Source organism: Harpia harpyja, chromosome 4 (assembly GCF_026419915.1).
Source record: "Harpia harpyja isolate bHarHar1 chromosome 4, bHarHar1 primary haplotype, whole genome shotgun sequence".
NCBI classification, from domain to species: Eukaryota; Metazoa; Chordata; class Aves; order Accipitriformes; family Accipitridae; genus Harpia; species Harpia harpyja.
In genome coordinates this window covers 45,683,837-45,701,524 of record NC_068943.1, presented here as the reverse complement: position 1 = coordinate 45,701,524, position 17,688 = coordinate 45,683,837, and the positions used below count along the sequence as shown (strand labels likewise).

Here is a 17,688-nt window from a genome sequence, read left to right as displayed (position 1 = left end):
TAAAAACGCAACCTAAAACACCTTGTGACTCACAGTCGCTCCTTTCTGCAAACAGGCATGTCCACGAGTTGAGGAGGGATATAAATATGCAAGAAGTGAGACTCTTAAAACCTCCACGTTTCTCACAGAGAAAGCCCAGCTAATGAAAATCATCTTGTCGGAGACCTAAGGATGAAAAGCAACTCAGGTCTAGTTCAATCATAGTATTTGCTCCTAATACAGAAACACACGGTGGCTTTGATAAAGCCAAGGGGAAGAAAGAGGTGGTAAGTATTGAGGTAAAGCAGAAGTGCAAAGCAAGTGAAGACTGAGTGTTAGTGGCAAGGGGAAACCATTTGGAGAAACCATGTCAGCAAGGCGCTAGACATGCCCCTGCATGGACTGTCCATTCTACAATAAAGTACTTTTATTCCAGGCTAAATGCTGCTTTGTGATCAGAAACAAGTGCCCAAATACACTATTAGCCAAAACAAGTTCTTTTTCCAGAGGGAACTGTATTTTTTTTTTCTTGTTATTCTGAAAAATTCTCCTATTGCACTTCCCGGTTCATCAGGTGACATTCCATCCTGTACAGATAGAGAGAGAGGTCTGCAGTACAGGTGTCACCATTCTCCAGATCTGCTGAGGTTTTAATATTCTTTTGGAAGTTCTGAAATATTTTGACAAAGTGTGTGCAAAGAGTATGGTGTGGGTGTTGGTGTGAAGCTAAGGCTGGAAGAAATGTCCACACTCTGTGAACAACTATAAAGATCTGAGGGTTTGTGAGGAAGTGTGTTCCTACCAGTTCTTGCAGTCGTTGTCCCTCTGTGTGCTGGCAATCTGGATGGCAGAGGTGAGAACAAACCTTTCTCAATGGCAGCCCTTTGCAAGCAACAGCTCTGCTCACTCCTTCTCTTCTTGATCCCTCTGTTAGTTGTTCAGCAGGAGCAGCATCACAACAGCAATCTGGAGTCACAGCAGGGGTGTTGCAGTGGCTCAGCTGCAGCAAGATAATACTGAAGATGCTCTCTGCACGTGCTGCCGCTCAGCCCACAATGAAGTGCCTTACATTACCCTCAAGGAAACCTCTGCTCCCAGATCCAGCCTGTGCTCAGCAAAAACACTCCTGTATGGAAGAATAGCTATTGCAGATGCAGATGCTTAAGGAAGAGTATAGGAATAGGGCAAGAATGTAGATTCCCCCCAGTATTTCCCCATTTCTCCCAGCTTCCAGTGAGCTGCGGTTTAAAGACATCCAGATGAGGGATCTTTGTACTTCACAGTTCTTGATGGATTTTGTACAAATTGCATGACAAGCAATTCATTTGCTAAAATAATTTAAGGCAAAGGACAAACACAGCCAAAGAATACGTCATGGTGAAAGGACTGGGGAAGGACTATAGCTCCTAGACATGTCCATGGATGCTTTGGCTTATGAGGAATATTCATTGGAAAATCAAGGAAATTGCACAACTATTGGCATCTTCATCTTGTTTTGTGTTACCTATTTTGACACAAAGGCATAACTGAGTGGACAGCGCTAGGGAAAAGAAATAGATCTGGGGACTTTATTTTGGATTTCTCTATGCCTTTCTTGTTCAAAGACAGTAGGAGAGGAATTTGTGACAAGATATGTCTTCTGAATGACATTTTCAACAAAAACTGTAAGAGGGAGTGTGAGGAAAAAACCCACAAGCTGAAGTTGTGGCAATTTTTTATGACATTTACAAGCTGTCAATACATACCTACTTCATATGTGCTGCTGAAGGACTTGGGAGAGACCGTGAGCTGCCATTGGTCCTAGTTTGGGATTTTTGTTTTGCTGCACTTTTAAATCTTGGATGTTAAAGCATCAGAGCACTGGCTCTGCATACAGAAACTGAGAAGGGCTTGGAAGAGACATCTTGACATCATCTACTGCAAACCCTGCTCATACAGAGACAGATAGAACAGGTTGCCCAGGACTCTGCCTAGCTGTGTTTTGAATGCCATGGATGGAGACTCCACAATCTCTCTGGGCAACCTGTTGCAGGGTTCAGTCACCACCCTCACTGTAAAAAAAAAGGAGGTTTTTTTAATGTTCAGACAGGATTCCCTGTGTTCCAGTTTGTGCCCATTGCCTTTTGTCCTGTCACTGGGCATCACTGAGGAAAGCCTGGCTTCCTTCTTGATTCCCTCCTATCAGGTATTTATCCACATTGATTAACATTCCCCTAAGTCTTCTCTTTCCCACTCTCAAGAGTGTCAGCCTTCTCTGCCTCTCCTCATACAAAAGATGCTCCAGTCCCTTCGCTGTCTTTGTGGCCCTTTGCTGAACCCACTCCAGTAAGTCCATATAATTTTTTGTACTGGGAAGCCCAGAATTGGACACAGTGCTCCATGTGTGGCCTCACTAGTGCATGATAAACAATACTTCTTTAAATGAGTTTATAATTATTATAAATGATTCATAATAGTTTTAAGGGAAGGCTATTCAGTTCTTCATAGTGTCAACAGATGATTTAAAGAGAAAGTAGAACACAGGGGAACGTGGGAGCAACAGAAGGAGATACAAGTATGAAATTTTGCAAAAGGAAGGGGGCCTCTCTCCAGCACGTGCAGCTCTCTGGAGCAGGTTAGGGCAGTCACTGATAGTGAGCAGTATGTCCCACAGCTGAGCACCACCTCCACAGCCCCTTCACCTTATCCATGTCCCCCACCTGCCACATTCTCCCAGAGGGTGCTTTCACCTTTGCCTGGGATCCTGGAGGTGCATTTGTATCAACAGTAATAATAAAAGTGGCCCAAGTTGTTCACTTGTACCTTATTCTGGGGAAAGTCAACCACAGCAATGCAAATTTTTACTCTTGTTTCTCAGTCAGGGTATTTTGTATTTCTGGGAAGTTTCCTGCTTCTTATTTCAGACACTGCTACTGAAGCCCAGTCAGATGAATTTATGAGACAGAGATGTTAAAATGTAAATGCAGGTCAAAAGCATAAATGTGTCTTTAACATCCTTTCACTTCTGTGCTGCACTCTGGTGCCTTGAAACTGACCCAGCCCTGGGTTTTATTTTGCAAAACGAAACCCCAGAAGGCATGGCTTTGCAAATGTTTTAAAAGGCAGCACTCATTTTTGCCTCTTCTGATTGTATCCACTACTGGCAGATGGAAATTTCTTTCTCCCTTCCCATATAACTCCTCTCCTTGAGCTGGAGATGAGCCCCTGCAGGGATTCAATATTGCTTTAGCACCCACCATAAATAAAATCTGCTTTCAAGGAGAACAAAGGCAGCCGTATGGGGTGGAAGAGCAGCCCAGGCGAGGCTAAATGACAGGCTGGACAACAGGGCAGATGCAACTACATCTGGCGAGTGGCTGGACTGCTCATGGGCCCCCATGGGGTTGGTAGAGGGACACCTGGCTCACAGAAGGGCTGCCCAGTATTGATTTCACACCAGGGACGCATAGATGCACATTTGCTTAAACTAATTAACAGGGTAGAAGCTACCCCCTCATCTGGCTTTGCTGATGGCTGCTGCAAGCTCATTTTTGCATCGGTTTATTAGCTCTGATAGCTGATCTTATCTAATTGAATTATCTCCTAATGATGACTGCACTTTGTATACTAGGAAAAAAGCAACTAGAAACCCCATGTTGGAAATGGAAGGGAAGACTGTTTCTATTAACTTTGGCAATGCACTATTAGGGAATCGGAGGGCCCAGCTTGAGGGTAAATGACATGGAGAAAGGATTGATGGGAATTCAGGCCAGGATGCAAGAGCCAGCTCAGACTAAGAGCTGAGTTATCTTCTCAAACAGATTAAGAAAGGAATGATTGAGAAATGGTGACCATAATAACAATAGACCTAAAGAAACATAAAACCCCAAGATCCACAGCAGGGAAGTGTCTGGACAGACATGCGGCTGTGCAGTGCTCTGTGAGCAAGTGGAACTGTAGCCCAGCGGAACAGTATTCTGGCAGATGATGCTCCCAGCTGGTAGCAGATCAAAAATGGATAGATGTCGAACCTGGCTTGAAAAGAAGAGCAAGAACTGAGGCAGAAACAAAGTTCAAAAGCCTGTGCTGTGTTATTTAATGTGTGTGCACAAGGACATTTCTCCAAAGCATTGTGTTTTGTTCTCTAGTATGTTTGTGCAAAAAGTAGGTCCTGAAGGGCTTGGTGCTTCTTTCCCAGTTTGGCGCATCTCAGAAGCAGAGAGGCACTCCATCAGGCCATCCTCAAGTTCTTGCTTTATTCTTTGTTTTGTCATTATGTTTAAGACTGTTTATATTTAACACAGTGCTGAACAGAAAGATGTTTTTCAAGAGTTCACCTCACGCATGTCTTCTCTTGTTTTCCTCTCATTTTACAAAACTAAAATTCAATGACAGTTCCTGGATAGAGGATGGTAATGTTCAAAAACTAACTGCAAAAGGCAGCAAAATCACTACAGCCTGTAAATAAGCAGAAACCACTTGGAGTCGCTACAAAAAATGGCCTTTTCAAAGGGCGCAAAGCCAGGATAGTCACAATGGTATGGACTGAGCTGTTGATGTGTAGATGTTTACAGTACAGATGTCTTCACCTGAGCTAGTTGTCTGGACTCTCCTTCAGTTGAGAGAAGCTGTTGTTTCTAAGATGCATTTCATCTAATCTGAAAACATCTAAATTGGGCCAAAAACATTCCTCAGTGTCTATTTCTTTCTGTTGGCTGTAGAGGGAATGTTGTTAAGCAGCTTAGGCGCAGATTTGTTAGGGTGGGATGATTCTTACTGAAGAAGGGTTTGGATTTGTGGAGAAGGTCTCCACGTGCTTTCTGATGAAAAACAAGGTATCTTTTCTCTCAACCATGTTGTAAGACCAGCTGGGCTGATCTTACATTATTAATGGTTTTACAGTTAGGTATTCAAAAAGCTGATAAGTCTGTTACTTTGACTGCACAATATACAAAGCAAAGAAAATACACATTCCTGAGAAGACAGTCTGATAAGGAGAAATGCTGGCATCTAAACACTGGAGAATGAAAAAGGCTGTCAAATGTCATGCTTGGAGAATTTTAAGAGGCATGAGAAAGAGAAGCTGCTGCAGTGTTGCCCCATGAACATTTGTTATTCTCACATAGGTGGAACTTGTCTGTATTGCTAGACATATGATGGGTAGCATTTGGTGCAAGGCAAGACTAGGCAAGGGAACTATTCAATGGACCTTTTTCTTCCGTATATGTCATGCACACTAGATATCACCAATATATTCCTCTGTTGCTCATATTAATCAACTTGTCCAGTGCTTGCCTTGGAGCACTGCTTGTGATCCCCTGGGAAATGAAGCAAGAAGGAAGGAAGGTTCTTCCAACATCAGCGAACTTCCCCTATACAATCATCTAAAGTGCTTGGTGTTTACAAGCAAATGAAACAGAAAAGCAGTGCTGAAGGGGAAATTAAAATGGGAATCAGCTGGGAATGGAGCATAATGCTATGTGTAGCTTTGCTAGGCATGGAAAAATGTTTATTTCAAGCCTCAGGAGTATAACAGGGGGCATGTAATTAACCAGCATCAGCAATGAAGGCCACTGTTTTCATGCCTTTCTGACCCCAGGGACCAGCTGCAGCAACTGAGGAGGCAGGGGCTGGAAACACTGGCTATGGCTGGTTTGAGACTGGCACTGTTAGCCTATAGCAGAACAAACATCACTACTCAGGATTTCTTGAGTACTTCCTCTGTGTGTAGCCACAAGGCTAGGAGGGTACTAGTTTGAAACTGGAGTGATCAGTCTGGTGGTGAACGTTCATCTAAGTCAGACCTTTAGATAAATTTCTCTTTGATTTCTAAGGTCCTTAGGTGCGTGGATATGTTTGGATTTGAAAGTTGAACTGTTGAGAAGTGACAAAACACAACGTGACAGTTCATGACAGGAGGGAGAGGAGGAAACAGAGAGAGGTGATAAAAAAGCCATGTGAGAACAGACTGCAGTATTGTCAGGCTGGGAAAACAATGCCAGTTCCCATACTGAATGGGAAATAACTGTCAAGACCAGAAAAAAACCCCAAACCAACCCACAAAAAACGATAAATAAATTCTCCATCTGACTTTCAAGTAAACCCTGAGGATTTAATTGAATTCCTACCTGGAGCAGCTAATGCCAGGGAAACACTAACTGTGACCGAGAACTCAGACATCAGTTTGCTTTAGGAAGTGAATGCTACCATCCTAACAAAACGTACAGAGCACAGGGACTGCAGGAAGGTAACTTGTGTAGGCTGGAGGGTGTGGGACACCTGTGAAATTGGGGCCCTATTCTGCCGCTCCTGTGGGATGGGATCTGTGCTTTCAAGGGTTATGTGACATTCCTGTAGCATGTTTTAATCCCTGTACATCTCAGTTCCTCAGCTGAAAAAGTAGAGATAGCAGCACTTCTTTCCACCCAGTCTTGCTTGTTTTTCCTAATTGCATGCTACGTTCTTTTAGGAGCAGAGACTGTCTCTTTTATGTAAATGCACAGCACCCAGCACAGTTTGAATTTTCTGTGGTAACAGAACAGACTTTTTGGTCTGTACGTATCTAAGGAAATGTCAGCTTTCCTGATTTCTTTTAAAGTTTCCCAAATGACGCTTGGGTGCTAACATATTATGCAGTTGCTGAGTCATGCCAGAAAACAAACTAAAAAAGGAGAGGGGAGAAGAGCAGGGAAGAGAAAAAAAGATGTTCCCTGGGGATATCATAGCTGCTTTTCTATAGGCCATTTGGACCATCCTATAAAATTATTCAGAGAATTAAATCCTTAGCATCAAATTCATCAATATCTTAAAAAAAAAAAATTTAGAAGGGATTGTATTATTTCCAGTTAACATTTTTATTTCCATTCTGGGACCCTTCCTGGTTTCCTTTCCTGCCTTCTCCTATTCATACTATAGCATTTTTTCTGTAATGTGGCAGATAGGTAAATGAAGTATTTTTCTTTCCTCAGTACAGCTCTCTCCATCAAGCATTTAGCATGAAGCGTACAGTGTCTTCCCGAGACCTTCCCACACCCCAGGACAGGTAGTGTGGAGCAGTGATACTCTTATTTCTATGGGGCTATGTTTCTATTTGCTGTCTGAGTCCTTGTGCAGCCCAGTGCAGCCTGGCCCCAGTATCGCTACAGAAACAAGGCGGCGGCAAGAGATGTGCTGGAATCTCTCTGTCTGACTGAAAATAGCTCCCACCTACCCGGTGTGCTGGAGCCTATAACAGCCTGACCTTTCCACTGGAGCCTCCTGTGCTTTGTAGCAGAGACACAATTAGCTCTCATTTGGCCCCATTAAAACTCGCTTCTGCAGCCAGTCATTGTGCTGCCAGCTGGATTCCTGAGACGGCTGCTTCGAGGGGTGGTAAATGAGGAGAGGGTGCTGGACCATATCCCAAGAGATACTGTCCTCCCTCCTGCTTGCTGAACACCTCTGACCTCAACCCGGGCATGGCAAAGATATGTCTCAGCCAGAGGATTTCAGAGGACAGAAAAAGGGACTAATCCCAAGTATGAGCTGCTCTCTGCACCCCTCCCCAGTAACAGGATGGGACCAATTCCACCTCCTCTTAAGGTGCCTGGATATGCCTGCATACATTGGACTGGTAGCACTGCAGACCTTGCAGCAGACAGCTGGCCCTTCTCAGGCCTCTGGGCTTGTTGACTGAATGCAATGGGGCTCACATTGCTTCCCATCACCATGGCATCAAGCGTCACCCAAATGTAATAGCAGCATCCCTGCTGGATGCTCTGTAGCCAAAAGGAAAGAGGTCCATCATTGAAACCTCTGGGGAAACAGTCCTTCAAAGGAAGCCTGTGACTCCTGGGCCTTGGCAGCATTCAGGTCCCCCAGGCTTTGGATTGTGGCTCTGGGAATTGCAGCACTGTACCACTGGTAAAAAATACCTTGGTATTTCTGAGGCTTATGTCAGACAACTGTGAGATCCAAGAGAGCCCTGTGCTAGTTTCTATTCCTAGGACAGCCTGAGTCATGGAACCTGTGAGACAGAGCCATATCATGCATCCCACCAAGGGCTTTCCTAGATCAGGATGACAAGCTCAGACTCTAAGAAAAAAGAGAGACAGAACTTCATCACTGCCTCTTGTCCGTTCACCACCTGCTGCCTTCCATGATGAGCAGGACTGGCACCATGAAAGTCAGTCCTTTTTCACCCTCCACTCCCACTGTGGAGAAACACTGCTCTAAAATGCACTCTCCAACCCTGCATTCTCCTCTCTGTCACCTCAGAGACTCCTCTCAGTGCTGTCATGGCTTCTCTCAAACTCTTCTAGCTTCCCCCAAAGAGTACCTGGATTTCTGCCTTTGCAGCAGTTGCCCTCATCACTCCTCCATCCCCATAGCACTTCACATGCCCATGCACAGCCCTGCACTGCTCCAAAACCTGCTTCCCTGCATGGCCTGGGCTAGCTGCAAGGAGAGTGCCTCATATAGCAGCGGCAGCAGTAGCAGCATGGGCAGTCTAGGTTTAAATGTCTTCCTGAACCTGAGAGCTAGAGAAAATTTGGAGAAATTATAAACAGCCACCAGATTTAAGTCTGATACCCCATAGAGCTGGTTTTAATTTTCCTCTGGCTTTCAGAATCAGATGGATTTCTTCATCCATCTGCTAAAAGAGAAAGGAACATTCATGCCTGCCTCCAGTGTAATTTCTTTAGGGCCCAGTAATGCCAGCTCTCACAGGACTGCTTTCCCTTCCATGCCTTGGAAAGGAGGGGCAGGCAGACACTGACACACAGGACAGACAGTGTGCTCACAGAAACCTTGCTGCTTGAAGGTGGCAGGTTGAACATTTCATTAAAAGAAGATGACCTCTGTTTTGACATAATTTTGCCTCTTAAATTATTCGATTTTTCTCAATGACAAGTCAATCTCTCTTTTGGCTGTAGGGGTGCTTTTTTCCCCACTGAAAGAACTGGCAAAATGGTGCAAGTATTTTTTCTAAAAAAAAAAAAAAAAAAAAAAAAAAAAGTTAATTTAAAAGCTTCTTAGCAGTGGAGACAAAAAAAAAACTTTCCCTCTCTTGCCCAGTTCCCATTGCAATAGTCTGCAAGTGGACAATGCTCAGGGAGCCACAGCAAATGACCACAGCAATCATCACAGCATTAATCAGTAACTGACAGTAAAAACAGGCTAGTGTTTATGACAGGCTTTATTCTGTGGGAATAGAGCTTTGACTTGTTATCTCCTGAAAATCCTCACTGTCAAATCCTGCCCTGTGTATTGTGAATGCTACCTTCTTTCTAAGCCAAATACTCACTGGGCATGTTAGAGCAAGTTGATGAGAGCTAATGAGGCTGGGCTGATTTATTGAAACCAGCTTGCTTGTTTTTTTCTCTCTCTTGGGCTGTTATAAACAAGGGGTAAATGCACTGACGTCACTGGTGTGAGTCTGATGTAAAGCTGGGGAAAGGAGTGGCAAGCGCACAGCTTAATCAGATGCTCTGGCTGCAGATCTGCTTGGCATCCCCTATTTGTTTCGCTTGTCTCAAAATAGGAATTGCCAGCACTTTGCTAAATGTAGTGGAAATTCCTTTTCTTCCAGTGCTGGGACTGTAAAATCTCCTTGAGCTTCCTCTGTTACCTTGCTTCTGAAACATCCACCGAAATGCTCCTGGAAAAAGCACATCAGTGAGCTCTCCCCACTCTCCGGCAGCAACAGCGCGCTAGAGGGACCATTTCTCTTCTTTCTCTCTGCGGTGGAGATTTCCCAGGCTACTGCCCAGGGCTCTGTGCCTCCTCACACTGTTGCTGCTCTGCCCAAGGTCTGTAAGCATTTCCAATTGCACCAGGGGCTGAATCTGCCACTTAGCAGTCCCTCTCTTAGACTTCCAGCCAGAACTTTAAGGAAGTAAAAATGGGGTTTGCAACTACAGCTATTTGAAGTGCCTCCAAGTCAGCTGGCTGGTGGCTTGTATAACTTATATTGCATGTGCAGCAGTAGTCCTCCTGGGAATCTTATGACTAAGTCCCTGATAGAGCCATTCTGACACGCGCCCTGCGTAGGTGTTTTCTTTCACCACTTAATCTGCAAATGGTTGATCTCTTGTTCATATTTCAGCTGAGCTGTGATATAGTTGGACCTAGACAGACAGGGTCATCTTGGTGACTCAGTCCAGCAGAAACAAATGCATTATAAATTCTCTGCTGCTTGGTACTACAGCCATCTTTACACTGTGCATGTTTGGTACATTGCACAACAGGAATCCATCTCTGTTTTCGGCTTTCAAGGTCTTTGGTAATATAAATAAATCATCTCATAAAATAGAAAAAAGGACAGAGAAAGAGAGAGAGTTTTCCCATAATGAAGACTCTAGCGGAATACTTCATCCTGAAACCTGCTCACTGCCAGTCTGTGGCGGCCATCACAGAATTTCAATGGGAAAACAAATGATTTCTATTGGATCAGTGCATCTGTCGTTAAAAAGTGGCACTAAAAAAGCTGGATTTCCAAATTAGTTGCTTAAAGAGCCTTACAAAGCACTTAGATTGGAAGCAATTCACAGGAGGTAACAGCTTGTTTTATATGTCTCTGAAGTGCCATGTACATTCCCGGTGGCATATAAATAATAAATAAAAATATGCATACGCAGAGATAGAGCGCCTTAGTCACAAAACATGTATGCATATTTGCAGTACAACACAGGGGGTCCATTCTTCAAAACCTGCCCCAAAGCATCAGCATCAAAAATGAGTGTCAGGGTTTTTATAGCCATTACTCCTCTTTAGGTTTTTAAACACTGGCTTGTCTCCCACCTCCTTTCCATCTGAGCCAAGACCTGCTTCTGGTGGCTCCTGATGTGACAGTCTTCCAATTGTAAAAAAATGAGCAAGCATTGCATCTCTTTTGCCTATGCCCCCCAAATAGTTGTATAGAGTCCTTTATAATAGAAATAATACCAGTAACTGCCCTACCTGGGTCATAAATCGATAGCATAGACTTTCATCAAAATTTCAACCCCAAAGCTCTTAACTCTGCAAAGGCCCAGGCTATGCCATTCTGGGCAAAAAGAGGAAGTGCAGCTGCCTGTGGTGGTAGTTTGCTGTGCCCTGTATACCATCCATGAAAGGGATGAAGCAGCCCCACAATCTTGAAGAAGGGGGTGGTTGTCTACTTTCTTTCTCTTTGTACATTTTCTTCCTCCCAAAGCTGCCATTACCTCTTGTTCCAACGTTATTGTCCCCAAGACCAAACTGCATTGTCAGTAAAAATTGTTTTAATAAATAATATGTTGTGTGCAACCTAATTTCTGTTCTTTCCAAATAATGGAGATTGGAACTTAACAAAAACCAAGTTTTCAATGCTCATACTTTCTTTCTTCATAGGAATTAGGCTCTTATTTAAATGGGGTTTTATTTGCCGATTACAAATAGTGTATTCATGCATTGAAAGAAGTTATGCCTTGATTCTCAGCAGCATGAATCAACATGGGTTCCCTGACTCAAGAGAGCTGTACTGATTTACCCCTGCTGAAGATATGACCCTTTTTTCTCATGCAACTCTGCCTTTCTCTAAGCAGTTTCCAAATTATGACTCTACCCAAAGATAAAGAAGTTGATAGATCTCATGATTAACTCTATGGAAAGTAAGTAATTTTTGACTTGCAAAGGTACTTCAATTTCCTTGGTTTGATGACTAGCTCATAAAGGCTCCTCCTGTGTGAAACTGGAACCTCAGTAAGAAAAATCAAGCACACTGAGCTCCAATGGGGGCAGGGAAGCGAGAAAGTGAACATCCTGTTGTTCAGGTCAGTTCTGGGACAGTTGAACAAAAATCCAGCCAGGATCCTTGAGACCACAGTACATTTCTTATAAATCATAGCAGGTTTCTCTCCTCCCCTTTTCCCAATAACATCTTGTTAGCACCAGCTCTACTATTAAACCTGCCCTATTGCTATTAAACCATCCCTATTTACAGGGATGATGTTAGGGCACATCCATTTAAGAATTTGAAAAACCTCATACGTTCAAGGGCTGTGGGTGTACCTCCTAAGAGAGAGCAAGATTCACCATAACATCAAGGACTCTCAACTCCCCTCAATTTTAGTGGCTGCAGGAAAACACAACTGAGAGACAAAATTGTCAAGGAAAGAGACTGTACAGCTCTTCTCATGCGAAGATATTTCCAGAAACTACAGGTGGAAAAAGCAAAATCAAGAAATGGTACTGAGCAGGCTTTATTTATTTATTTCACAGCAGCAAATGAGTCATAGGCTAATTAATAAAAGCCCTTAGATGCGACAGCTTCATGTTTAGCACTCATCTGCATTTCTTTTGCCACTCTGCATCAAAGCCAAGTGACCCATGGGGCTGTTCCACAACCAGCTGCTTACATCTGCATCCATAATCTGATCCTTTGAAGAAGGACTTTCTAAGAGGGCTTCCTTAACTTATGAGACCTAGTTCAATGTGGTGCTCCTCCTCCCCCAGTATGCTAATATTAACTTTTGTGTGGAGAAATTTCTGGGGATGGATTACCTGCACTCTTATTCTAAATGTTTTTTTTTGCAAGGGAGCACCTATCATGGTGTGGCTGTTCATGCTTCATTGGCATTATTACTATTTGTCCTTCTGTTTGTTGTTTTGTTTCATTTTGCCCTCCTCTCTTGGTTTTAAAATGCCCTTTGGTGAGTTCAGCTAGTGTTCAACTTCATTTATTCCTACAGTTGCAAAACCTATGTTTGAAGCCAGGCAGGAATACCTTCACTTCATGGTCCAGTAACAAGCTCTATCCAAATGCTGCCACCTTGAGAGTATTCTTTTTAAGGAAAGATACAGACCATCTGAATTGACCAGGTGTTTTAAAGATTTAAATCTTAGCTTCCACAGATTTAATCTTCTGTTAAACTCCTATTTTTATTCAGCCCTGTAATGTCACATACTTGAGGATGATTTCTCATTTCCTAGTAAATGTGTAGCAGAATTAGCTCCTTTCACACTTTTCCGACCTATGCTGTGATTAAACACCAAAGATTTGGGCACATATCTGGGAACAACTTGTATTCCAGGCCTCACCAGTGGTGCTGCTTTACATTTTGATCTGCATAGATAGTCCACTCTGAATTCAGCCATGCCAGAAACCGGAGCTGCCAATTGCAATTTTTGGCTGGGGCAATCAGGCAACTTTCAGGCATATGTTAAATTAAATTTGAAAATTAGCATTATTGGTCCCAATATAAACAGGAGGAGAGAGAACAGGCTTTGCATTTTCTGCTTCATGGAGTTTGAGGTAGTAGGAAAACATTCCAACATATGATTGTTTACCAGAGTAGCAGTCCCAACATCTAACATACTCCAGATTTTTTAAAGCATTTGTAATAACAATGGTCTATATCTATATCTTAGAGAAGCCAAGGAGTCTTTCAGTTGGATTCTACTGAGCCATATCCTTAGCAGGCATAAAGTGGCCCAGCTCCAAAAAAATTAGCAGAGCTGCAAGCATTGACACCACGTAAGGATCTGGCCATATGTGGATTTGGATGAATATTTTGATTTTATGTTTTCCAGGCATCATGCAAAACATTGGCAAATTGGCAACATTTGTATTTAAAAGGCAGTTAAAATAGTAACTGTATTTATATATCCGTGTATAGAAAAATAGATGCAGAGTGGGAGGAGAGAGCCTAGTGGATGTAAATCTTTAGGAATGAAGCAGCAAAAATTCAGTTTTAGGGCAGCAACAGATTCCCTTTGCAACCTCCTGTACTTAAATTCCAGCCCATTTCTTTGCAGACCTTAGATTCCTCTAAGGACTTGTTTTTTCATTTAGAACAAGTAATACAGTGATTCTTAAAGAAAGGCCAAGTGGCTTTTAAGCCATGTATTTTTTTAATTAACATGAAGGTCCATGCATTTTAGTAACTTGGTGTATTAAGACAATTACAGAATTGTTTTGCAGAGATTTCCCTGCAGCCTGTTGGGAAGACCATGGTGAGGCAAGCTGTCCCCCTGCAGCCCAGGGAGGTCCACGGTGGAGCAGATATCCACCTGCAGCCCAGGGAGGACCCCACGCCAGAGCAGGGGGATGCTCGAAGGAGGCTGTGACCCTGTGGGAAGCCTGTGCTGGAGCAGGCTCCTGGCAGGACCTGTGGCCCTGTGGAGAGAGGAGCCCACGCTGGAACAGGTTTTCTGGCAGGGCTTGTGACCCTACAAGGGACCCATGCTGGAGCAGTCTGTGCCTGAAAGATTGCACCCCATGAAGAACTGCAGCCCATGGGAAGGACCCACGTAGGAGAAGTTCATGGAGGATTGCCTCCCGTGGGAGGGACCCCATGCTGGAGCAGGGGAAGAGTGTGATGAGTCCTGCCCCTGAAGAGGATGGAGCGGCACAGACAAGGTGGGATGAACTGACCCCAACCCCCACTCCCTGTCTCCCTGTGCTGCTGGAGGGGAGGAGGTAGAGAAATCAGGAGTGGAGTTGAGCCCAGGAGGAAGGGAGGGGTGGGGGGGAAGATGTTTTAAGATTTGGTTTTATTTCTTATTACCCTACTCTGATTTGATTGGTAATAAATTAAACTAATTTCCCCAAGTCAAGTCTGTTTTGCCCATGACATTAATTGGTGAATGATCTCTCCCTGCCCTTGTCTCAACTCATGAGCCTTTCATTATATTTTCTGTCCCCTGTCCAGCTGAGGAGGGGGAGTGATAGAGCAGCTTTGATGGGCACCTGGCATCCAACCAGGGTCAACCCACCACAGATGGGCAAATATTTACTTTAGGTTTGTGTGTATGGAGCCTGATATGAATCTCCACACAAAGCCAGCTATTTATCAAGTAAAAAACTATCCCATTATGAGTCCCTACTCCAGAACCAATATTTGATTTTAATATTATGTGTACAGGCACTTATAAGATAAACAGGCCTGTTTGCATTGGTAGCTAGGCTCTCGGAGACAGTAAATCAGATACGCTGTTGCTCATTTTTCCCTTTCCAGAGCAAGCCTGTACAAAACTTTTAGGAATAGAATAAGAATTGAACGAACAAGTATAAATCTTTATTTCAAGGCTGAGAAAGATGCGAAGCTGTGCATTTATGAAGAGGCCACTGGCTTATATGAGTGATATAGGCAAAGTAGTTGCCATTGCTTCTACCAGAAAAGACCACCGATTTAACCTGCGTTTACCTCCCTCAGCTGTCACCCCCATGTGAAGAGTGCTTGTTTCAATAAAATTTCTCTTTCAGGACTGCAGTGCCTTTACCTAAAGAAATAGGCATAGAATAGAATAGACTATTTCAGTTGGAAGGGACCTACAATGATCATCTAGTCCAACTACCTGACCAATTCAGGGCTGACCAAAAGTTAAAGCATGTTATTAAGGGCATTGTCCAAATGCCTCACAAACACTGACAGGCTTGGGGCATCCATCACCTCTCTAGGAAGCCTGTTCCAGTGTTTGACCACCCTCTCAGTAAAGAAATGCTTCCTAATTTCCAGTCTGAACCTCCCCTGATGCAGCTTTGAACCATTTCCACACGTCCTCTCGCTGGATCCCAAGGGAGAAGAGCTCAGCACCTCCCTCTCCACATCCCCTCCTCAGGAAGCTGTAGAGAGCAATGAGGTTGCCCCTCAGCCTCCTTTTCTCCAAACTGGACAAGCCCAAAGTCCTCAGCCGCTCCTCACAGGATATTCCCCCCAGCCCTTTCACCAGCTTAGTTGCTCTCCTCTGGATGCACTCAAGGACCTTCACATTCTTCTTAAATTGTGGGGCCCAGAACTGCACACCGTACTCAAGGTGAGGCTGCCCCAATGCTAAATACAGTGGGATAATCCCCTCTTTTGACTGGCTGGTCATACTGTGTTTGATGCACCCCAGGATGTGGCTTGCCCTCCTGGCTGCCAGGGCACACTGCTGACTCGTACTGAGCCTGCTGTCGACCAGCCCCCCAGATCCCTTTCTGCAGGGCTGCTCTCCAGCCATTCCTCTCCCAATCTATACTTGTACCTAAAGTTACTCTCTTACGTATAGTGCAACACCTCCACCTCACCTGCCTTGCCTATCCCTCCTGAGCAGCCTGTAGCCCTCCATCCCAGCACTCCAGTCGCTGGATTCACTCTACCAAGTCTCACTAATGCCAATGATATCATAGCTCTGGGAGCTGACCAACACTTCCAGTTCATCCTGTTTGTTTCTCATGCTGCATATGTTGGTGTACAAGCATTTCAGGTACACTCCTGAGCCCTTCATGCTCCCAGGAGCAGTGTAAATGTTCCCAGAAGCATTACCATCCTCAGGAGATGTCATGCCAACCCTTAGCTTACCTACTGCAATCCTGTTGGGATCCCCTCCCCCCCATTGAGTCTAGTTTAAAGCTCTCTCGATCAATCCCACGAGCTTACGCCCAAAGACGCATTTTCCCCATCCCATCAGAAGCCAGCATACCTTGTGTCTCGAAGGCTCTTCCATGGTTTAAAATCCCAAAGTTTTGGCAGAGGCACCAGTCCTGGAGACAGATGTCAATATCCTTTCCACCTCTGGGAATATCCCTTCACACCTCCCACAGCCAGAAACCTGGGTGGTCGGACACAGGAACGGGAGCTCGCTCTGTGTGGCCGCACTGGTTCCGCCAGGTGCTAGAAGCAGAGGACACTGTTTTTTTAGAGGATGGTTACCACGCTGCCCGCTGGGAAATAGTCTATGCTCGCCCCTTACAATCAGCTGGGCTGATTGCTTTCGCCTGCTTAAATCTCCCGCGCTATCCGGTGCGGGCTCCGCCCCTTGCTGTCTGTGTCGTCCAATCAGCGGGGCAGTTGCTCGGGAACGCCCCCCCCGTTCAGACAAGCCGCTACCTGCCCACGTGTGTCCCGCCGGCGGTGCTCCTCGCGCTGCCGCGGCGTTCATTGCAATCAAAGCAAATCAAAGACAACCTGTAAGTGGTGGTTCAAGGACACATTTCTTCATAAAACTCGCTTTTCACATCAACTTCACCTTCATTCCACATAGTCAGATTCAGCATCCACTGATTGCTTTCCACTATCTCCATGCTATTCTTCCCAGTACTGCAGCAAGATAGCATTTTTCCTCTGCTTGATTCTCAAGTATTTCTTGCGTAGCTGAGGGAACTACAGATGCTCTGGAATGTGTTATTGTGCACAGTCAGTGCTAAAGTCTTAGAGGTCATATATAAAAGGCATGTTTCCAAAAAGCCTCTCCAAACAGATGCTTTGAACCAGGCAGCTCTGATGTTGCAAGCGTTTGCCTCTGTAAATGACCGTGATCCAGGATAATTTTGCTCCTAAGACCTTCTTCTGAGTTCTTTTACAGGTTCATGAATCTGAAATAACCCTTTCAAGCTGATGGGTTTGCTCTCGCGCAGATCAGGATCCCAGGGAGAATCTAGCTTGTAATTTTCATTTCGTCCACAGGCTTCACTTGCAGTTTATCATTTGCATCTGTAGGCTACAAGGCTCACTGAAGTCTGGACAGATGTTTTAAAATATATAACGGGTATGAGAGGAATAATCCAGCTGTGTCCTGCTGAACTTAGTGTCTCCTCTGTGTCATTCCTGTTTCACTCCCTGGGTCCCTCAGGGAAACTAATCAAATTCTGTTTGCTTTGACTAGACAAATGTTTCTTTCCCAGTAGTTTGAACTGCACTATTAGGAAGTCTGTTCAGAGCCCTAATTAAGGTTTCTGCCACTTAAATCAAGTCGAACACCATGCAGAGTACTGAGTAATAAGACCCTGCTCTCTGTAGCAGCTTC

At 44.4% G+C, this 17,688-nt stretch overlaps 1 long non-coding RNA gene across 1 annotated transcript in view; it reads right to left on the bottom strand.

Moving 5' to 3' along the window:
* Positions 1-17,679, bottom strand: part of LOC128141627 (uncharacterized) — a 68,990-nt gene extending 51,311 nt beyond the window's left edge. Inside the window, exon 1 of the long non-coding RNA XR_008235127.1 lies at positions 16,366-17,679. This is a non-coding gene — a long non-coding RNA (uncharacterized LOC128141627). The remainder of the gene's footprint in view (positions 1-16,365) is intronic.
* Positions 17,680-17,688: the final 9 nt, after the last annotated feature.